At 43.3% G+C, this 18,684-nt stretch overlaps 1 protein-coding gene across 10 annotated transcripts in view; it reads right to left on the bottom strand.

The window, feature by feature from the left end:
* Positions 1-18,684, bottom strand: part of cln8 (CLN8 transmembrane ER and ERGIC protein) — a 50,138-nt gene that overhangs the window by 9,463 nt on the left and 21,991 nt on the right. For 6 of the 10 annotated variants that reach the window (XM_069885199.1, XM_069885197.1, XM_069885196.1 and 3 more), the window contains one exon: positions 8,099-8,195. The exons of the other annotated variants lie outside the window; for them this stretch is intronic. The gene's annotated coding sequence lies outside the window, so the exon portion shown is untranslated. The remainder of the gene's footprint in view (positions 1-8,098; positions 8,196-18,684) is intronic. 10 annotated transcript variants of the gene reach the window in all.

The raw sequence follows: 18,684 nt of genomic DNA, 5'->3' as shown, positions 1-18,684 counted from the left end.
CGAAGATAGTAAATGTCAGCAAGGAGGGAGATGCCAAAAGAGAGATGACAAAATTAAAAGCTGCAGATGTTGGAAAGCTAAAGCAAGACCAGAAAATGCCTGAAACAATCAACCAAGGAAGAACGCAAAGCACAAATGAACGAGACTGTGTGGCGGCGCACATCTCTGTGAATGAACCGGCCCCACTTGTATCGCCATGCTGGCGGGGCAGCTGCAGAAAGATGGCGCCATCAGGACTTGCTCATTGCCTTGTGGCTTAGGCCACGGCTCACGCCCCAGGCAACGTGATGATGTCACCAGTGCACGGGGCAGAACTCCCATTGGCCTTAAAGGGTCGCGCGAAATTCAAATAAACAGTTCAACTGAAACCCCATCGAGTTCAGTGGTGTTTTCTGTGTGTAGCAGCTGCTACCCCGCAGAGCCCAGACGTTATCTGGTCTCACAACATGGATTCGTCGGTGATCAGCACTGTCTCTGTGAAACTTCCCCCCTTTTGGACCCATCAACCTCGCACGTGGTTCGGGCAGGCGGAAGTGCAGTTTCATCTCAGACAGATCACCTCTGACTCCACGATGTTCTACCATGTGGTGAGTGCCCTTGATGAAGAAACTGCGGCCAGAGTGGACGACCTGATTCACGATCCTCCAGAGGAGGGAAAGTATGTCGCCCTCAAAGCTCTCCTCCTCAGCACCTTCGGTCTCTCCTGTCGGCGGCGCACAGCCAGGCTGATGCACCTCGATGGCCTGGGGGACAGAGCCCCATCCGCACTAATGGATGAAATGCTCTCACTGGCAGAAGGCCACAAACCCTGCCTGATGTTTGAGCAACCCTTCCTTGAGCAAATGCTGGAAGACATCCAGCACCTACTAGCAGACTAGGACTTCACGGACCTCCAGAAGATCGCAGGCCGTGCCGACGTGCTTTGGGAAACCAAATGGGAGAACGAGGCCGCCATGAATCAGGTCACCTGCCCTGGACCCAGCTGACCACAGCTTGCCCCCCAGGCAGAAAACAGAGGAGCACTAAACCACTTGGTGTTTCTACCACCAACGCTAGGAAGGCCAAGACCATGAGTGCCAACAGCCTTGCTCATACCAGGAAACGACTAGGCCAGCCGCCGCTGACGGCTGGCCATATGACCAGCCTCTTATATTTGGTCGACAGAGTTGAGTATGCTTCCCCCGACTGCCCTCAAATCCTGCACGAGAGCACGAGGCCCGACCCCGTGGGCAGCGAACGGCACCGGCATAAAGACCTTCGGCACACGGACCATTCAGGTACACCTCGGGCCAGACAAATTCTGCTGGAAGTTCCTACTGGCCACCTTGAGAACTACACTATTAGGAGCAGATTTCCTCCGAGGACACAGCCTGCTGGTCGACCTGAAGGGCAAGAGGCTCGTGCATGCCCTTACCTTCCAGTCTCTTCGACTTGAGCCATCCAGCGCGCACAGCCTGGGGATAGCCACCATCTGCACACCCAGGAATGAGTACTCCCACATCCTAGATGAGTTCCCTGCCATTCAACAGCCACACAGGGCCCTCCACTCCACACCAAGGCCAGACAACTCCTGCCTCCAGGAACTCGGCATAGTCCACAGGTCAGACAGACCCTGGGCCTCTCCCCTGCACATGGTCCCAAAGGCCTCTGGGGGTTAGCGCCCATGTGGGGACTACTGCTGGCTCATCAACGCAACAATACCTGACAGGTACCCCATCCCTAACATACAGGACTTTATGGCCAACCTACATGGTGCCAGAGTTTTCTCTAAGGTCGACTTTGTGAGGGGCTACCATCAAATCCCCGTACACCTGAATGATATTGGCAAAACCGCCATATCACCCTGTTCGGCCTTTTCAAATTCCTGTGGATGCCCTTTGGCCTGAGGAACGCAGTCCAGACCTTCCAGCGGCTCATGGACACAGTGGGTAGAGTCCTGGACTTTGTGTTCCTCTACCTCCATGACATCCTCATTGCCAGTCGAGATCACAATGAGCACAAGACCCATCTCCGCACACTGTTCGTCCGCCTGGCTGAATTTGGCCTCACCGTCAACATGGCCAAATGTAGGGGGAGTCACATGGTGGACGGTAGGGTAAAACTAGCCCTCTCCAGAAAATAAGAAAAAAAGTTAAGAAAAGACAAAGTTCAATTAATACAAAATATAAGAAATAAAAGATAAAGTTGTAGAGAAGAGAAAGAAAATGACACCTAAGAAGGAAAAAGTAAAAACAACGGGAAAAAAGAAGAAAGAAGGCCTTACCTCCACGAAAGAACAGGGAGCCGTGGTGGAGAAGAGTGCCCGATCTCCAAGGTTGGTGATGGACCAACGGAGTCACGACCCCCCCCCCCCCCACCCCGACTGCTGGACTGCAAAAATGGCTCTCTGAGCCAAACAAAAGTGTGCAGTGCGCAATCTAAGGAGAAGGAAAACATCGACAGGAGGGGGGCTCAGCTGAGGAACCACGGGCAACCACAGCGCAACCAGCTGAGGGATGCCCGACACCAGGGCTTTCAGCTGGAAGATGAGGAAAGTGGCAGGAGAGGGAGTGAAGTACCAAGTGAGAAAGAAAGTCGATGGGGTGAAAGGAAAGAAGAGTAGCAGCAGGAGGCTCAACAGATGAGCAGCTCAGAAGAGGACCAACAGCAAGAGGCCAAGCAAGAAGAGGCCCAACAAAGTGAGACAAGCAACTCATCTGGAAAATCAAAATAGACACAGATACAAAGAAGAGAAGAAGACACAAACACAGGGACAGACACAGAAGAAGAGGAAGAAGAAAACCAAGATCTTCACAGAGAGATAGAAGGTAAAACAGATGGACAGAATATAGATAAAGCTTTTTATGAAGAACAAATGAGAGCATTAAAAGAATGGTTGTCATTAGAATTTAGTGCAATTAAAAGAAAAATGAAAAGAACAGAAGATAAAATGCAAAGATTAGACAGAAATAGGGAAAAGAGTAGAAAATGTGGAAGAACGAGAAACGGCTGTAGAAATGGAAGTGAATGACTTAAGAAGAAAGTGATAAAAAAAATGAAAGAGACACAAGAGTTGTTAGCTCAGAAAATTAATATGTTGGAAAATTATAGTAGGCGAAACAACATAAAAATAGTGGGCCTGAAGGAAGATAAAGAAGGCGCAGACATGAAGGAATTTATAAAAGAATGGATCCCGTAGGTCCTGGGTACAACAGAAATGCAGGAAGGAATGGAAATAGAAAGGGCACACAGAGCAATAGCTCTGAAACCACAGGCACATCAAAAACCAAGATCTATTTTAGTACAATTTTTGAGATATACGACAAGAGAAAATATACTGGAGTGGGCAAGGAATAAAATTAGAGAAGACAATAAACCATTGGAATACAAGGGTCAAAAAATATTTTTTATTACCCAGACATAAGTTTTGAACTCTTAAGAAGAGGAAGGAGTTTAATACAGCAAAATCGATCCTATGGAAAAAAGGTTATAAATTTATGTTAAGACATCCAGCTATGCTTAAAATATTTATCCCTGGAAGCAAAACAGACTGTTCTCAGATCCGGAGGAACCACAAGAATTTGCAGAACGCTTGCAGGACAGAAGGAGAGATGAAGAGATGTAACAATGAAGAACGGTGATAAAATATATATAAAGATGTAAAAACAATGTATATGTAAAGAACTAGAGAAGGGAAGGAAGGAAGTAAGAGGGAAAAAAGGGAGAACTTTGTTATATGTGTAAAACAAAAGTTTTCTGGGGGGGGTTGAAGGGGAGAGAATAACCGTCACTGCGAAATCAGTTGACGCTTGTGAGCAGGTTCAGAATCCAAATGGAAAGGGGAGTTGTGGTTGCCCAGCAAGGGATAAGGGGAAACTCAGAGAGGGTGGGGGTGATATTTGGGGTTAAAGGAATATTGAATGTGGGAGTTGTTGGAGTATTTTATGTTTTAAATGTGTTGTCATAAAAAAGGGAAAACTGAGAGATGAAAATGGGGAAAAGGGTGGTGAGGAAGCGGAAATGAGGTGTAAACAGGATATGAGATGGCCACGTTGAATTATATGACTATAAACATTAATGGAATACATAACCAAATTAAAAGGAAGAGGCTACTAAATTTGCTGAAAAAAGAAAAAAAATAGATATAGCATTTGTGCAGGAAACGCATCTAACTGAAGTGGAACATAACAAATTAAAGAGGAACTGGGTAGGGAACGTAGCGGCAGCATCATATAACTCAAAAGCTAGAGGTGTAGCTATATTAATTAATAAAAATGTACCAATCAAAATAGAGGAGGAAATAATAGATCCACCAGGGAGGTATGTAATGATAAAGTGTCAGATATATTCAGAATTTTGGAATTTGCTCAATATATATGCACCTAATGAGGAGGATCAAAAGTTTATGCAAGATTTTTTTTGAAGATTGTAGATACACAATGAAATATATTGATAGGAGGGGATTTTAATCTTAATTTGGATCCAATGTTGGATAAAACTGGACAAAAGACTAGCAAAAAGAAAAAAGTGGCCAAATTTATGGTTAAATCAATGCAGGAAATGAAACTTATGGATATATGGAGGAGGCAACACCCAAGAGAAAAAAGAATATTCATATTATTCAAGTAGGCATAAAACATACTCAAGGATTGATATGTTTTTGTTGTCGGCCCATATTCAAGGGAGAGTTAGGAAAACTGAATATAAAGCTAGATTACTATCTGATCATTCACCCCTGTTATTAGCAATAGAACTGGAGGACATCCCACCAAGAACATATAGATGGAGGTTAATCTCCATGCTACTTAAAAGGCAGGAATTTAGAGAGTTTATTGAATGCCAAATTAAAACATATTTTGAAATAAATACAGAATCAGTGAAAGACAAATTTATATTATGGGACGCAATTAAAGCCTTCATTAGAGGGCAGATAATAAGTTATGTAATTAAGATGAAAAAGGATTACAATTGGGAAATTGAGCAGTTGGAAAGGGAGATAGTAAGTACAGAAAAGGAACGAGTAAAAAGGGATGATATAACAAAAAGGAGAGAATTGGTGGACAAAAAAATAAAATATGAAACATTACAAATGTATAAGGTAGAGAAAAACATAATGAAAATAAAGCAAAAGTATTATGAACTAGGAGATAAAACACATAAAATATTAGCCTGGCAACTTAAAACAGAACAAGCTAATAGAACTGTATTGGCATCAAGGAAAAAGGACAAACAAATTACATATAACCCAATAGAGATTAATGAGAACTTTAAGGAATTTTATGAACAATTATACCAAACTGAGAACGAGGGAAAGATGATAAAGTAGAAGAGTTTTTAGCTAAAATTGAACTGCTAAAATTGCAAGAAGAGGAACAAAACAAACTAATAAAACCATTTGAAATAGAGGAAATATAGGATATATTAAAAAAGCTGCCGAACAATAAAACGCCTGGAGAGGATTGATTCCCAATAGAATTCTATAAAACATTTAAAGAGTTATTAATTCCTCCTCTCCTAGAAGTAATGAACCAGATAGAGGAAACACAAAACTTGCCAGATTCATGTAAGACAGCAATAATTACAGTAATACCAAAGACGGGGAAGGATCCACTAACACCAGCATCATATAGACCAATATCTCTACTTAACTCAGATTATAAGATAATAGCAAAATTATTAGCAAACAGATTGGCCGATTGTGTACCAAAAATAGTAAAACAAGATCAAACTAGATTTATTAAGAAAAGACTAACAGCAGATAATGCCTGTAAACTTATTAATCTAATTCATGCAGTTCAAGGAAATAAGAAGCCCAACAGTGGCTGTTGCTTTAGACACAAAAAAAGCCTTTGACAGAGTAGAATGGAATTATTTATTTAAAGTATTACAGAGGTTCAATCTATCAGAAAAATATATAAATTGGATATATTATATAATGGACCATTGGCGAAGGTAACAGTAAATGGATATGTATCGAACTAATTTAAATTAAGTAGGTCAACTAGACAGGGATGTCCATTATTCCCCTCACTGTTCGCTTTAGCAGTAGAACCATTGGCAGAACTGATAAGAACAGAAAATAAAATAAAAGGGATATAAATAAAGGAGAAGGAGTATAAAATCAGTTTATTTGCAGATGACATCATAGTATACTTAACAGAACCAGAAATATCAATAAAAGAATTACATAAGAAATTGAAGGAGTATGGAGAAATATTGGGGTACAAGATCAACGCAAATAAAAGTGAAGTGATGCAAATGAGTAACGCAGATTATACAGAATTTAAAAAAGAATCACCATTTAAATGGCAAGCACAAGTAATCCGATACCTAGGTATCAGGTTAGATAATAATTTAAGCCACTAGTACAAACTAAATTATCAGCCACTATTAAAGAAATTGCAGGAAGACTTAGAACATTGGAAAGAATTACCGCTAATGTTGATAGGGAGGGTAAATTGCATTAAAATGAATGTCTTCCCAAGGATACAATACTTATTTCAATCGTTACCAATTCCCTTAACAGAGAAATTCTTTAATGAACTAAAGAGAATAATAAGGAAATTCTTGTGGAAAGGGGGGAAACCGAGGATACCGTTAGATAAATTAACAGAGAGGTACAACCAAAGTGATTTGCAGTTACAAACTTTAAAAATTATTATAGAGCAGCACAATTAAGGTATTTATCAGATTTTTACCAGACAAGGGAAAAACTAGACTGGACTAAAATAGAACTAGATAAAATAGGGGAGAAGGTACCAGAACATATACTTTATAAGTGGGATGAAAAGCTGGTACAATATAAAAGCTCACCAGTACTGCATCATTTACTCAATATATGGAAGAAGATCCACTTAGAAAAGAAAAAAACGAATGACCAAATACCAAAATTACGATTGATGCAAAATCCGCTAATCCCTTTTACAATAGATAACCTTTCCTTTAGAGAATGGGAGAGAAAAGGAATCAAAAGAATAGAAAATTGTTTTTTGGGAAATAATTTATTAACATTTGAACAGTTGAAGTACAAATATGAATTAACTCATGGTACAATGTCTGCATATCATCAATTGAAAGCTTATTTAAAGGATAAATTGGGAAACAGACTGAGATTACCAGAAGGAAACAGACACAATGAAAATTAAAAGATTTATAACGAACATGTACATCAAGCTGCAAGAGAAGGAACATGATGAAATAAGCTATAAACCCAAACATAAGTGGGAAAGGGATTTAAACATAAAGATAAAAAATGAAACATGGGAAAAGTTATGTTCTGGAACTATGAAGAATATAATAAACACAAGGTTATGCATGATATAGTATAATTGGTTACACAGGTTATATATCATGCCCCAAACGTTTAAAAAAATGAGATCCAACATTATCAGATAGATGTTTTCGCTGTAAGAAGGAAATGGGAACAACAGTACATGCAATTTGGGCATGTGAGAAAGTGAAAATGTTTTGGGAAGATCTAAATCAGATATTAAATGAAATCACAAAAAATAACATACCAAAAAATCCAGAGATCTTTCTTCTAAGTAATATAAGAAGTAAGGAATTGGGCCTCAAATTGGATAAAGTGCAAAAAAGATTTATTATGATAGCCTTAGCTGTAGCAAAAAAAATGTATGTCAACTTGGAAAATGGAAGAGAGCATGAGAATACAGCAATGATATACATGGAAATGAATAAATGTATTCCATTGGAAAAAAATAACATAATTTAAAAAATAAAGTCACATTATTTGAACAAATTTGGGAACCATACATGGAACATAACACTTTCTCACATGCCCAAATTGCATGTACTGTTGTTCCCTCGGACCTCCACCCCCTAAAATGATAAGAAGACAAAACGACTTGATCCAGTATGTAAAAGTAGAAGATACATTTTTCTTGTTTATTTTTTACTGTGTGATGACATTGTGTAATGGTTTTATTGTATTGTATATGTTGAATATTTATTGGTTTTGGAGGGGGGGAGGGAAGGTAGGGGGGAAAAAAGGGAGAAAATGCCACTGTGTATATTTAATGAGAAACATTTGTATAAATTTTGGTCGATATAATTCACAGTGTGAAAAATAAAAAAATTATAAAAAAAATAAAATAAAAACCTGATCATGCTCCAAGGTGAGGTCCTTTTGGGTAGAGCTAGGCCAAGCCCTAGAGATAATCATAGGTAAAGAGTTTCCACAGGACCCAGAGATTTTCCTGTTGGAAAACATCATGAACATAAGACTTACAATGAAGTGGACCAAATTTAAATCAAATTTATTATTGATTGCTCTGGCAGTGACCAGGAAGTGCATAGCAGTTACCTAGAAGTCAGACTCTTATCTGGGCATTGTGCATTGGAATATGGAAATGCAGAGCTACATTCCCTTGGAGAAAAAAATGAGACTTTTCTTAAAATCTGCCAACCCTACCTGCATTACATAGGTGCAAGGATATAGGTGCAAGAATGTAGGTGCTTCACTGCATGACCACCCCCCCCTTCCTCTCCTGGGGGGTGGATGGGGGGAGGGGCCCATTCCAATTAGGCTAAGTTGAGATGAATGTAAGAGACCTAGAGGATGGGCATTGAGCTCCAACAGTTCCTATGGTTAATGTTTTTCTTTTTCTTTTCTAATTTGTTATTCATCCTTGGTCAGTGGTGTCTTTTTCTTAATGTTTTTGCCTTTTCATGCAAGTTATGCATTTTATTAAAAATAGTTTTTTTTGGTTATTTTGTGTTGTGGGGGAGCAGGTATAAAATGTAAATATACTTGATGAACGTGATTGTTGTACTGTGAATTATTGGAACTGTCTGAGTTTGGAAAAATCACACATAAAATATTTTTTAAAAAACATGGCCAAATGTCAGTTCGGGAAGGAGTCTCTACAGTTCCTGGGCCACACTATCACTGCAGATGGAGTAGCACTGTCACAGGACAAGGTCAAGGCCATACAGCAGTTCCCCAGGCCAGACACCCTCAAGGGCCTACAGGATTCACCTGGATGGTTAACTTCTATCACCACTTCATCTTGGGGGCCACCTGCATGTGCCCACTGTATGCCCTGATCTCAGCCAAGCAAAAGACACTCGAGTGGTCAAAAGAGGCTGAGACAGCCTTCGCACAGACCAAAGCAGCCTTCGCTAGCACCACCCTACTGGCCCAACCTTGGTCCGACGCCCACACAGCAACCTCAGTGGATGCGTCTGCCAAGGCCATTGGGGGCCTCCTTGAGTAAGAAGTCAACGGGCAGTGGCGCCCGCTGGCGTTCTTCAGCCAGCATCTCCGACCATCCGAGCTAAGTACAGTGCATTCGACAGGGAGCTCCTGGTCTTGTACCTCTCTATCAGGCACTTCCGCTACTTCCTAGAGGACAGACTGTTCACCGCTTTCACAGACCACAAGCCACTTGCTCAGGCCCTCACCATGGCTAAAGACCGCTGGTCAGTGCGCCAACAGTGACATCTTTCCTACATCTCAGAGTTCACCACCAACATCCGACACCAGGTGGGTAAGGACAATGTTGTTGCCGACGTGCTCTCCAGACCTACCATCCACAACTTGTCCCCCGGCCTGAACTACACCCAATTTCCTCAGGCCCAGAGGGAGAACGAAGAAACACAGGCCTTCCGAACTGCCATCACTGGCCTGAGCCTTGAGGACCTGAAGCTGCCGGGCAGTCATGACACAGTTCTGTGTAATGTCTCCACCAGCTCGCCACGACTGGTAGCCCCCGCAGTGGAGGCAGGAGGCATTCCGAATGATTCACGACCTGGCTCACCCCTCAGTCAAGACATTGGTACGCAAGGTGGCAGAACGTTTCATATGGCACGGATTAAAAAAACAAGTGGCCCAGATGGCAAGGAATTGGATACATTGCCAAGCGTCATGTTAGCGCCCCGATACAACATTTCAACCCGCCAGCCAGGAGGTTTGACCATATCCACATCGATATAATGGGACCCCTACTGGTGTCCAGAGATGCACTCTATCTCCTGACTGTGGTCGACCAAATGGCGAGGTGGCCGGAAGCCATCCCCATCAGATCAGCGTTCCACCCCACATGACCAGCAACAGGGGCGCCCAGTTCACCGTCCTCTGGGCACAACTGGCAAACTGCTTGGGAATCAAGCTCCACCACACCACGGCCTATCGTCCCTAGGCGAATAGACTCATAGAGCGCTTCCACTGGCACCTCAAGGTGGCCCTCATGGCACAGCTAAAAGGACTAAAAGGACCCAAATGGACAGACAAGCTGCTGTGGGTCCTGCCTAGCATTTGAATGGCTCCAAAAGAGGACATCAAGGCTTCATCTGCGGAGCTCGTCTACGGTGCACAAATGTCACTACCAGGGGAGTTTTTTGGAGTGGGTGCAGAATATGAAGGTGAGATCCCAACCCTTTTTGCGGACCTTTGTAACAGATTCGCCTCGCTGGCACCCCACCATGGCAAGCACCCGGCGAAAATCCCCAAAGACCTAGGCTCAGCAGATTTCGTGTTTGTCCAGCGTGGCCCACACCCAACCCCCCCTGCAGCACCCATATGAGGGTCCATATAAGGTCCTCCATCGATCGGGAAAGACTTTCACTCTGAACATTGGGGGCAGAGAGGAACTATTCACGGTCGACCGACTGAAGCCGGCGCATGTGGACTAAGACCAACCTGTGCAGATGGCCCAACCTAAACGGAGGGGTCAGCCACCCAAGCGGCAGGACACGTAAGCCGGTTCTGGGGGGGGGTGGGGGTTCTGTGGCGGGGCACATCCCTGTGAGCGAACCGGCACTGCTTGTACCGCCGCACTGGTGGGACAGCTGCAGAAGATGGTGCCGTTAGGGCTTGCTCATTGCTTCGTAGCTTAGGCCACAGCTCGCGCCCCGGGCAACGTGGTGATGTCACCACTGCGCGGACTAGAACTCCCATTGGTCTTAAAGGGGCACACGCGAAATTCAAATAAACAGTTCCACTGAAACATCCACCGTGTCCTGTGGTATCTTTCTGTGTGTATAGCAGCCACGACAAGGACACAGTTGTCAGAAGCATTGTTGGTGGGGAGGGGCATGGGAGAGCAGGAAAAAGAGCAGAAGATCTATTGACAGCCTTTATTAGAAGTGGAAGTGCAGATTGAGGAAGTGGTTCAATTCAGGAATCTGAGGTTTGCATCTACAACTAGAATTTATTTTCCTAACAGATTGGTTTGACCACAACTGGACCACTACCTCTGGTTACGGCACTTTAGGTCAGATTGACAGGGCTTACAAATGCAGCAAATCCAAGGGATCTACCCACGGATGGTAAAACATGATGTGAATATGACATTCAAAAGACTCGGGTGTTGTCATGATAATGAATATGTATGAGATGTACCGGAAGTCACGTGGTATGAGAGAGAGATAAGAGCACAAGCAGGAGAACAAAGGAAACTGGAAAATAAAGACACTGGATTACCTGATAAAACTTGTGTTTGATGTTTTATTAACTTCACATTTCGGGCCACAAATGTGACATTGGCGATGAGGATGAAAGAAGCTTGAAGAAAATTAAAGACTAAATAAGATTACAGAGGATTACAGACAACTTCAAGGTGATAAGAATTTTCTCTTTGACTCAGTACTTTTGGGGCTGGAATATTTCCTCATGGCTGGGGCAGACGGTGACTTTCTAATACATAGTGGAATTGCTCATTTTGACCCAACGGGTGATGCAAGCACTGTAAGTGTGAAGTGGAAGGCATGGCTGGAAGAATTTGAATCCTACGCCGACAGTCGTGGCCTATTTCTAGATACCTGTACAGTTGAACAAAAAGCGCAGAGAAGGGCGTTACTTCTTTTCACTGCTGATCCCGCAGTTCGGGAAACATTTAAGACACTTTTGAATACTGGAAGAAAGGATGAGTACCGGAAAGCGGTAGATGCATTAAATGCACACTATTCAGTCGACACCGAATGCTACATTTCAACGCCATTTGTTTCGGAGAACGAGACAAGAAGATGGCCAGACAATTGTTCAGTACGTGACGAGACTACGCCAGCTAGCTGTTGGATGCAATTACATGCCAGCTGATTTGGACAACCAATTATTGGATCAAGTCGTACAGCTCTGCAGATCAGATAAACTCAGAAGACGTCTACTGGAAAGAGGGAGTGAGTTGGAACTCACCGATGCTTTAGCCATTGCTGCTGCATTAGAGGCTGTTGAAGGGCAATTTCATACCATGACCTTGAAAGACAACTCAAGCCAGCAAATTAAGAGGCTCTCACATCGCCATAACCAGCCATAACTAGCCAAGATATATGTCGACACAGGACGTGGAGTGTTATCGATATGGAAACCGAGGTCACTTTGGAAAAGACCCATATTGCCCGGCCAAAGGCAAAGTTTGCAGAAAGTGTGGAGGTAAGGACCACTTTGCGAAGAAGTGCAAAAGCAAGTCCAATACAGACCAGAAGAGGAAGAGTACAACTTCCAAAGGTAAAGCCTGGGGGAAAGGAAAGTATCCTGGAAAGAAAGACACCATTCGCCAGATAGACGGTGACGATGATGATACCCAGGAGGGACAGAGTTGTTGCCAATTTACGTTGAATGATGTACGTCATGAGAAGGTCCCAGTGATCATTGGTGGAGTGACAGTGCAGGTCATTGTAGACTCAGGCAGTGACAGTAATGTGATTGATCGACATTTATGGGAGAAGTTGAAAAGGAAAAAGATCATCTGTACCTCAAAGAAGTGTTCCAAGAAACTGTATCCATACACAGCAACCAAGCCATTGCAGACCATTGGATGTTTTACTGCAACTGTTGAAACTGGAAATAAGTACACCGAAGCAGAGTTTATGGTCATAGAAGAGAGGGGAGAACCATTGCTGAGTAGAAGCACAGCGCAAGACCTGGCAATACTTCATATTGGAGCTTGTGTCAATTCAATTCAGTCTTACGAGGATATGAAGCAAGAATTCCCCGCAGTCTTCCAAGGAGTAGGAAAGCTGAAAGGTCGACAATTGAAGCTAGCGGTAGATGAAACGGTTAAACCCAAGGCACAACCAATGCGCCGAACTCCGTTAGGACTTCGTGGGAAAGTCGAAGCCAAAATTAAAGAATTGATCGAACAAGACATTATTGAACCGGTGGAACATTCGACACAATGGGTCAGTCCCGTAGTGATTGTGCCCAAACCAAAGGGTGACATAAGACTATGTGTTGACATGAGAATGGCCAATGAAGCTATAATTAGAGAACGACACCCTATACCAACAGTGGAGGAAATACTTCAAGAACTAACTACCAGCAAGGTATTCTCAAAAATTGATCTGAAATGGGGCTATCATCAATTAGAGCTGGATCCAGGTTCCCGAGATGTAACGACATTTGTGACTCACTGTGGATTGTATCGTTACAAGAGACTATCATTTGGAATTAATGCAGCTTCGGAGATCTACCAATATGAAATCCATCGAGTGATTCAAGGTATTCCTGGAGTTGCCAACATTTCTGACGACATCATAGTCCGTGCACCAACGAAGGAAGAGCATGACAAACGGTTGAGGCGTGTACTATCTAGACTACAGGAGGCAGGCCTTACTGTGAATGGAAACAAATGCCAGTTCGGTCTGTCAGAAATGGACTTCATGGGACACAGACTTACACGGGAAGGACTAAACCCTGCAGAGGCCAAGGTGAAAGCTATTGCGGAGGCATGTACACCTCAGAACGCAACAGAGGTGAGGAGTTTCCTGGGATTGGTCAATTTTTGTGCAAAGTTCATTCCTAATTTCGCTACAGTGGCAGAACCACTAAGGAAACTAACCAGGAAAGGTGTACCTTTTCATTTTGGATCTGAGCAGAAGAAAGCGTTCACAGCGCTGAAGCAAAGCCTGATAGATGCAAAAACTCTTGGATATTACGATCCGGCGGCATCAACCAAAGTCATAGCGGATGCCAGCCTGGTTGGTTTAGGAGCCGTGTTGGTCCAGATGCATGATGGAGGTCCAAGAATCATTGCCTATGCCAGCAGATTGTTATCAGATGTGGAAAGAAGATACTCTCAGACAGAGAAAGAAGCACTCGGACTTGTATGGGCCTGTGAGAGGTTCCATGCATATTTATACGGCATTGAATTTGAACTCATCACAGATCATAAGCCATTAGAGGTGATCTATGCACCTAGATCCAAGCCATGTGCCAGAATAGAGAGATGGGTACTCAGACTACAACCCTACAAATATAAAGTAATCCACATTGCAGGGAAAGCAAACATTGCAGATCCGCTGTCCAGATTGGTGAAGGATGGTGGTCCACAATCCAAGTCAGAATTGGGAACAGAAACAGAGAGCTTTGTACGCTTCGTAGCTATTCAGTCGACACCGAAAGCTGTGACTACGAAGGAGGTCGAGAGAGAATCCGAACGTGATCCAGAACTCAGGGAAGTAAGAGAATGCATACAGAGTGGACAATGGGACAAGTGTACTCACAAGGCTTACATTCCCATTAGAGACGAACTTTGTTGCATCGGACAGTGTGTATTAAGAGGTTGCAGATTGGTGATACCGCAAAGATTGAGACCGAAGATCGTATCCTTAGCGCATGAAGGACACCTAGGTATTGTTGGTACCAAGCAAAACCTCAGGACCAAGGTATGGTGGCCAGGTTGTGATAAGGACGCAGAGAAATTTGTTAAAACTTGTCACGGATGTCAAATCACAAGTAGGAGTAATCCGCCAGAACCGATCCGGAGTACGCAACTCCCGACAGGACCATGGATCGACGTAGCTGTTGATTTTCTTGGACCTTTACCGACGGGTGAATCAATTATGGTAGTGATAGATTACTACAGCAGATACTATGAGTACGTGGTGTTGAAGTCCACAACCACTGAAAAAACAATACAAGCGTTAGCAGAGATATTCACGAGATATGGATTACCTGTTACATTATACTCTGACAATGGTCCACAATTCATTTCAGAGACATTTGCGGAATACATGAAGACTACAGGTATCCACCATCATAAAGTAACTCCGAAATGGCCGCAAGCCAACGGAGAAGTAGAGAGACAAAATCAGTCCATTGAAAAACGATTGAGGATTGCACACGCCGAAGGACAAAATTGGCGAGAAGCATTGCTATCTTATGTGGCTGTCTATCGAGCAACGCCTCATGCAACCACTGGAAAAAGTCCTGCAGAAGCATTTTTTGGGAGAAAAATCCACACAAAAATGCCAGAAATAAAGGAAATCCGAGACGACCAGGAGATGAGGGACCACGATGCTGAAAAGAAAGGTGCAGCAAAGCTGTACACAGATTCGAAACGTGGAGCCAAGTACTCAGACATCATGCCAAGGAGATAATGTTCTAGTGAGGCATGAAACTGGTGGTAAGCTAGACACACCTTATTACCATCAACCCTATACTGTCGTATCCAGAAGTGGCAGTATGGTGACAGTCAAGTCTCCGACTGGAGTCCTGTATAAGAGAAAGGTATCAAGTGTGAAAAGGCACCAGTCCAGAGATACATCGAGCGAAGAGGTTGAAAGGCCAATACGAGATGCTGAAACTGAGAGACCTGATGATGTTCCAGAGGCAGTTACCAGAACTCCTGATAAAGTGACTAGAGCGCCAGAAACACCCGAAGCCGTGGCGAGCAGTATGTCCGACGCTGAGAGTGAACAACCGAGAAGCGACGACAATATCGCAGGCAGACCGAAATGAAACCGGAAAGTGCCCAAACGATACGAAGACTTTGTGCCATAGTTTTAATAAGAACTTTGGGACAGTATTTAATCTTATATCATAAAGTGCATGTATGAGTGCTGTAGGAAGTAAATTTTATGTAGTTGAGTTATAGTATTACCATTAGTTACGATGTTTGTAGGTTTCCGAGGGATATTGGTAAGTGAAGGTAAAGTTTATTTCTGATTAAAGGAGGGATGTCATGATAATGAATATGTATGAGATGTACCGGAAGTCACGTGGTATGAGAGAGAGATAAGAGCACAAGCAGGAGAACAAAGGAAACTGGAAAATAAAGACACTGAGAAGTTTACCTGATAAAACTTGTGTTTGATGTTTTATTAACTTCACATTTCGGGCCACAAATGTGACAGGTGTCACATTATGTTTCCCACCTACCCAATCTAAGTATTTGGCTACAGTAGATTAAACATCTCACAGAAGCATAATGAGAGAGTCCTGCCTGGCTGCATCATTGTGTGGTAGGGTAGCTGTAAAGCATCGGACTGGAAGAGGATCGTTAAAACAGATGAGAGGATCACTGGGATCTCCCTTTCCTCTGAGACGACACTGAGGTGGCCTAAATAGGGCTCAAGGATTTATAGAAGACCCTTTCCATCCAGCGCACTGTATTTTCAACTCACTAACCATCAAGAAGAACATCAAAATCAGGACTGCCAGGCTGGGGAATAGCTTCTTCTCGCAAGCTGTAAGGCTGATGAACAGTATTCTGTAACCATGAAAGTCATCCCAAGTATTTGTATCTATTTATTTGGATTATTTATGTGATAGATATGTGCTGTATATTGCGGGTTTTTGTGCGTGCACCATGGTTTGGAGAGACATTGTTTCGTTGGGTTGTATATGTACAATCAGATGATAATAAACTTAAACATTGTTTTTCCTTCTGAGGATAAAGCATTTTCTTTAGATTCAGTTTTGGGGCATCTGCATTGTTGATGTCAGGATTCAGTACACAAACATGCTGGAGAAACTCAGCAGGTCCTGCTTCACCCATAGGGAGTAAAGGGTAACCAATATTTCAGGTCTGGGTCCTTCTTCTGGGTGCTAAGTGACCTACTGAGTTCCTCCAGCATGATTGCGTATTACACTCCATTCCAGCATCAGCTGACATTCTTGTTTAACTGATACGTCAGGATTTCTTGTCTATCTGTAAATGGCCCAACCCAAACTTTGTATGGCAAAAAGATGTTAAAAATTACATGGAAACTCTTCTTTTAAAAGTGCAGTGATTCGGGTCCGGATCCACTAATGCCAGATTTAAAGTAGTGCTGAATACCACTCCAGCAACACCTCCCAAACCTATGACCTCTGTCATTGAGGAGGCACCAGGGACATGGGAACATTACTTCCTGCTGGTGGCCTCTCAGTCACACAACATACTGACCTGAAGTTATCTCCCCAGCCAGCACCACTGCAGTAGTACTTTCTCCAAACGGACTGCTGTGGTTTGAAATAGCAGCTCACCCTCATCATCTATAGAACAGTACAGCACAGAAACAGGCCCTTCGGCCCACCTCAAACATGATGACCACATCTAACTGAACTCCTGTTGCTTGCACCTGAGATATATCTCCATATTAATGTGTACTGATAAGCCTCTTAAATGGTACTAACATATCTGCTTCAACCGCGACTCCTGGCAGCCCATTCAAGGCACCCACTACTCTCAAAGTAAAAAAGTTCTCAGTACATTCTATACACCCACCCCACCCACCCACCCGCTTTGAATGCATGTCCTGCAGTGTGCGATAAATATTGTCTTCCCCATCAATACCTCTCCTGATTTTATACAGCTCTATCAGGTCTCTCCTCAGACAAGACAACCGTAGTTTGTCCAATGTCTTCCCAGAACTCATCCCCTCTAAAACGGATCCCCTCTTCTGTCACCTTCCCAAAGCCTTCACATACTTCCTCTCAGTGAATCGTAAAAAAATACAGATGTAGGAAGAGGCTATTCAGCCCTTCGTGCCTGCACTACCATTCAATATGATCATGGGTGGTCATATTACCTCAGTTCTATCCTTTAGCCACAAGGGCCTCACCCGACTCCTTTTTGAATATAACTAATGAACTGGCCTTAACATCCTCATGTGGTACGAAATTCAACAAGTTTCCAACTCTGTGAAGAAGTTTCTCCACATCTCAGTCCTAAATGGCTTCCCCATCGTCAGGAGCATCTAACTTGTTTCTTCATGTCAGAATTATACATCTTAAGAGATCCCATCCCATTCTTCTAAATCTCAATGAGTAAGTCCTTGGTCTATCCAGTCTTTCTTCATATGTCAGTCCTGCCATCCTAGGGATCAATCTGGCGAACCTTCAGTGTAAGAAAGCTCTTCCTGTAATGAGGTGACTAGAACTGCACACAATATTCCAAGTGTGGCTTAACCAAAGTTTTATATTGTTGCAACGTGACTGACTTACTTTTGTATCAATGCCCCACCTAATGAAGCCAAGCATACCAATGCCTCTTTACCACCCTTTCTACTTGCATGACCACTCTCAAGGAGCCATGGACCTGGTCCACCACATCTCTCTGCACATCAATGCACTTAAGAGCCCTGCCAATGACTGTATACATTCCCCTTGCATTGGATCTGCCCCAAGGCGCAACACTTCATACCTGTCTCCAATCAGTGCAAATCAGCCACATCATCTCCTCCTCTCTGACCATCAACACAGGGGCATTACAAGGCTGCAAGCTTGGTCCCCTGCTCAGCTTCCCATATATGACTGTGTGGCCAAATTCAGCTGCTACTCAATCTACAAATTTGCTGACACCACCACCGTTGCTGGCCAAATTACTGGAAATGTCAGAATACAGGACAGAGATTGAGAAATGAGTTGGGTGGTGCCAGAACAACAATTTTGCTCTCCAAATCACCAAAACCAAGGAGCTTACTGGTGATTTTAGGAAGGGAGTACCTTGGGACCACATACCTGTCCGCATTGATGGTATG

The sequence above is a fragment of the Narcine bancroftii genome, chromosome 6 (assembly GCF_036971445.1).
Source record: "Narcine bancroftii isolate sNarBan1 chromosome 6, sNarBan1.hap1, whole genome shotgun sequence".
NCBI lineage: Eukaryota > Metazoa > Chordata > Chondrichthyes > Torpediniformes > Narcinidae > Narcine > Narcine bancroftii.
This window is presented reverse-complemented; position numbering and strand designations above follow the sequence as displayed.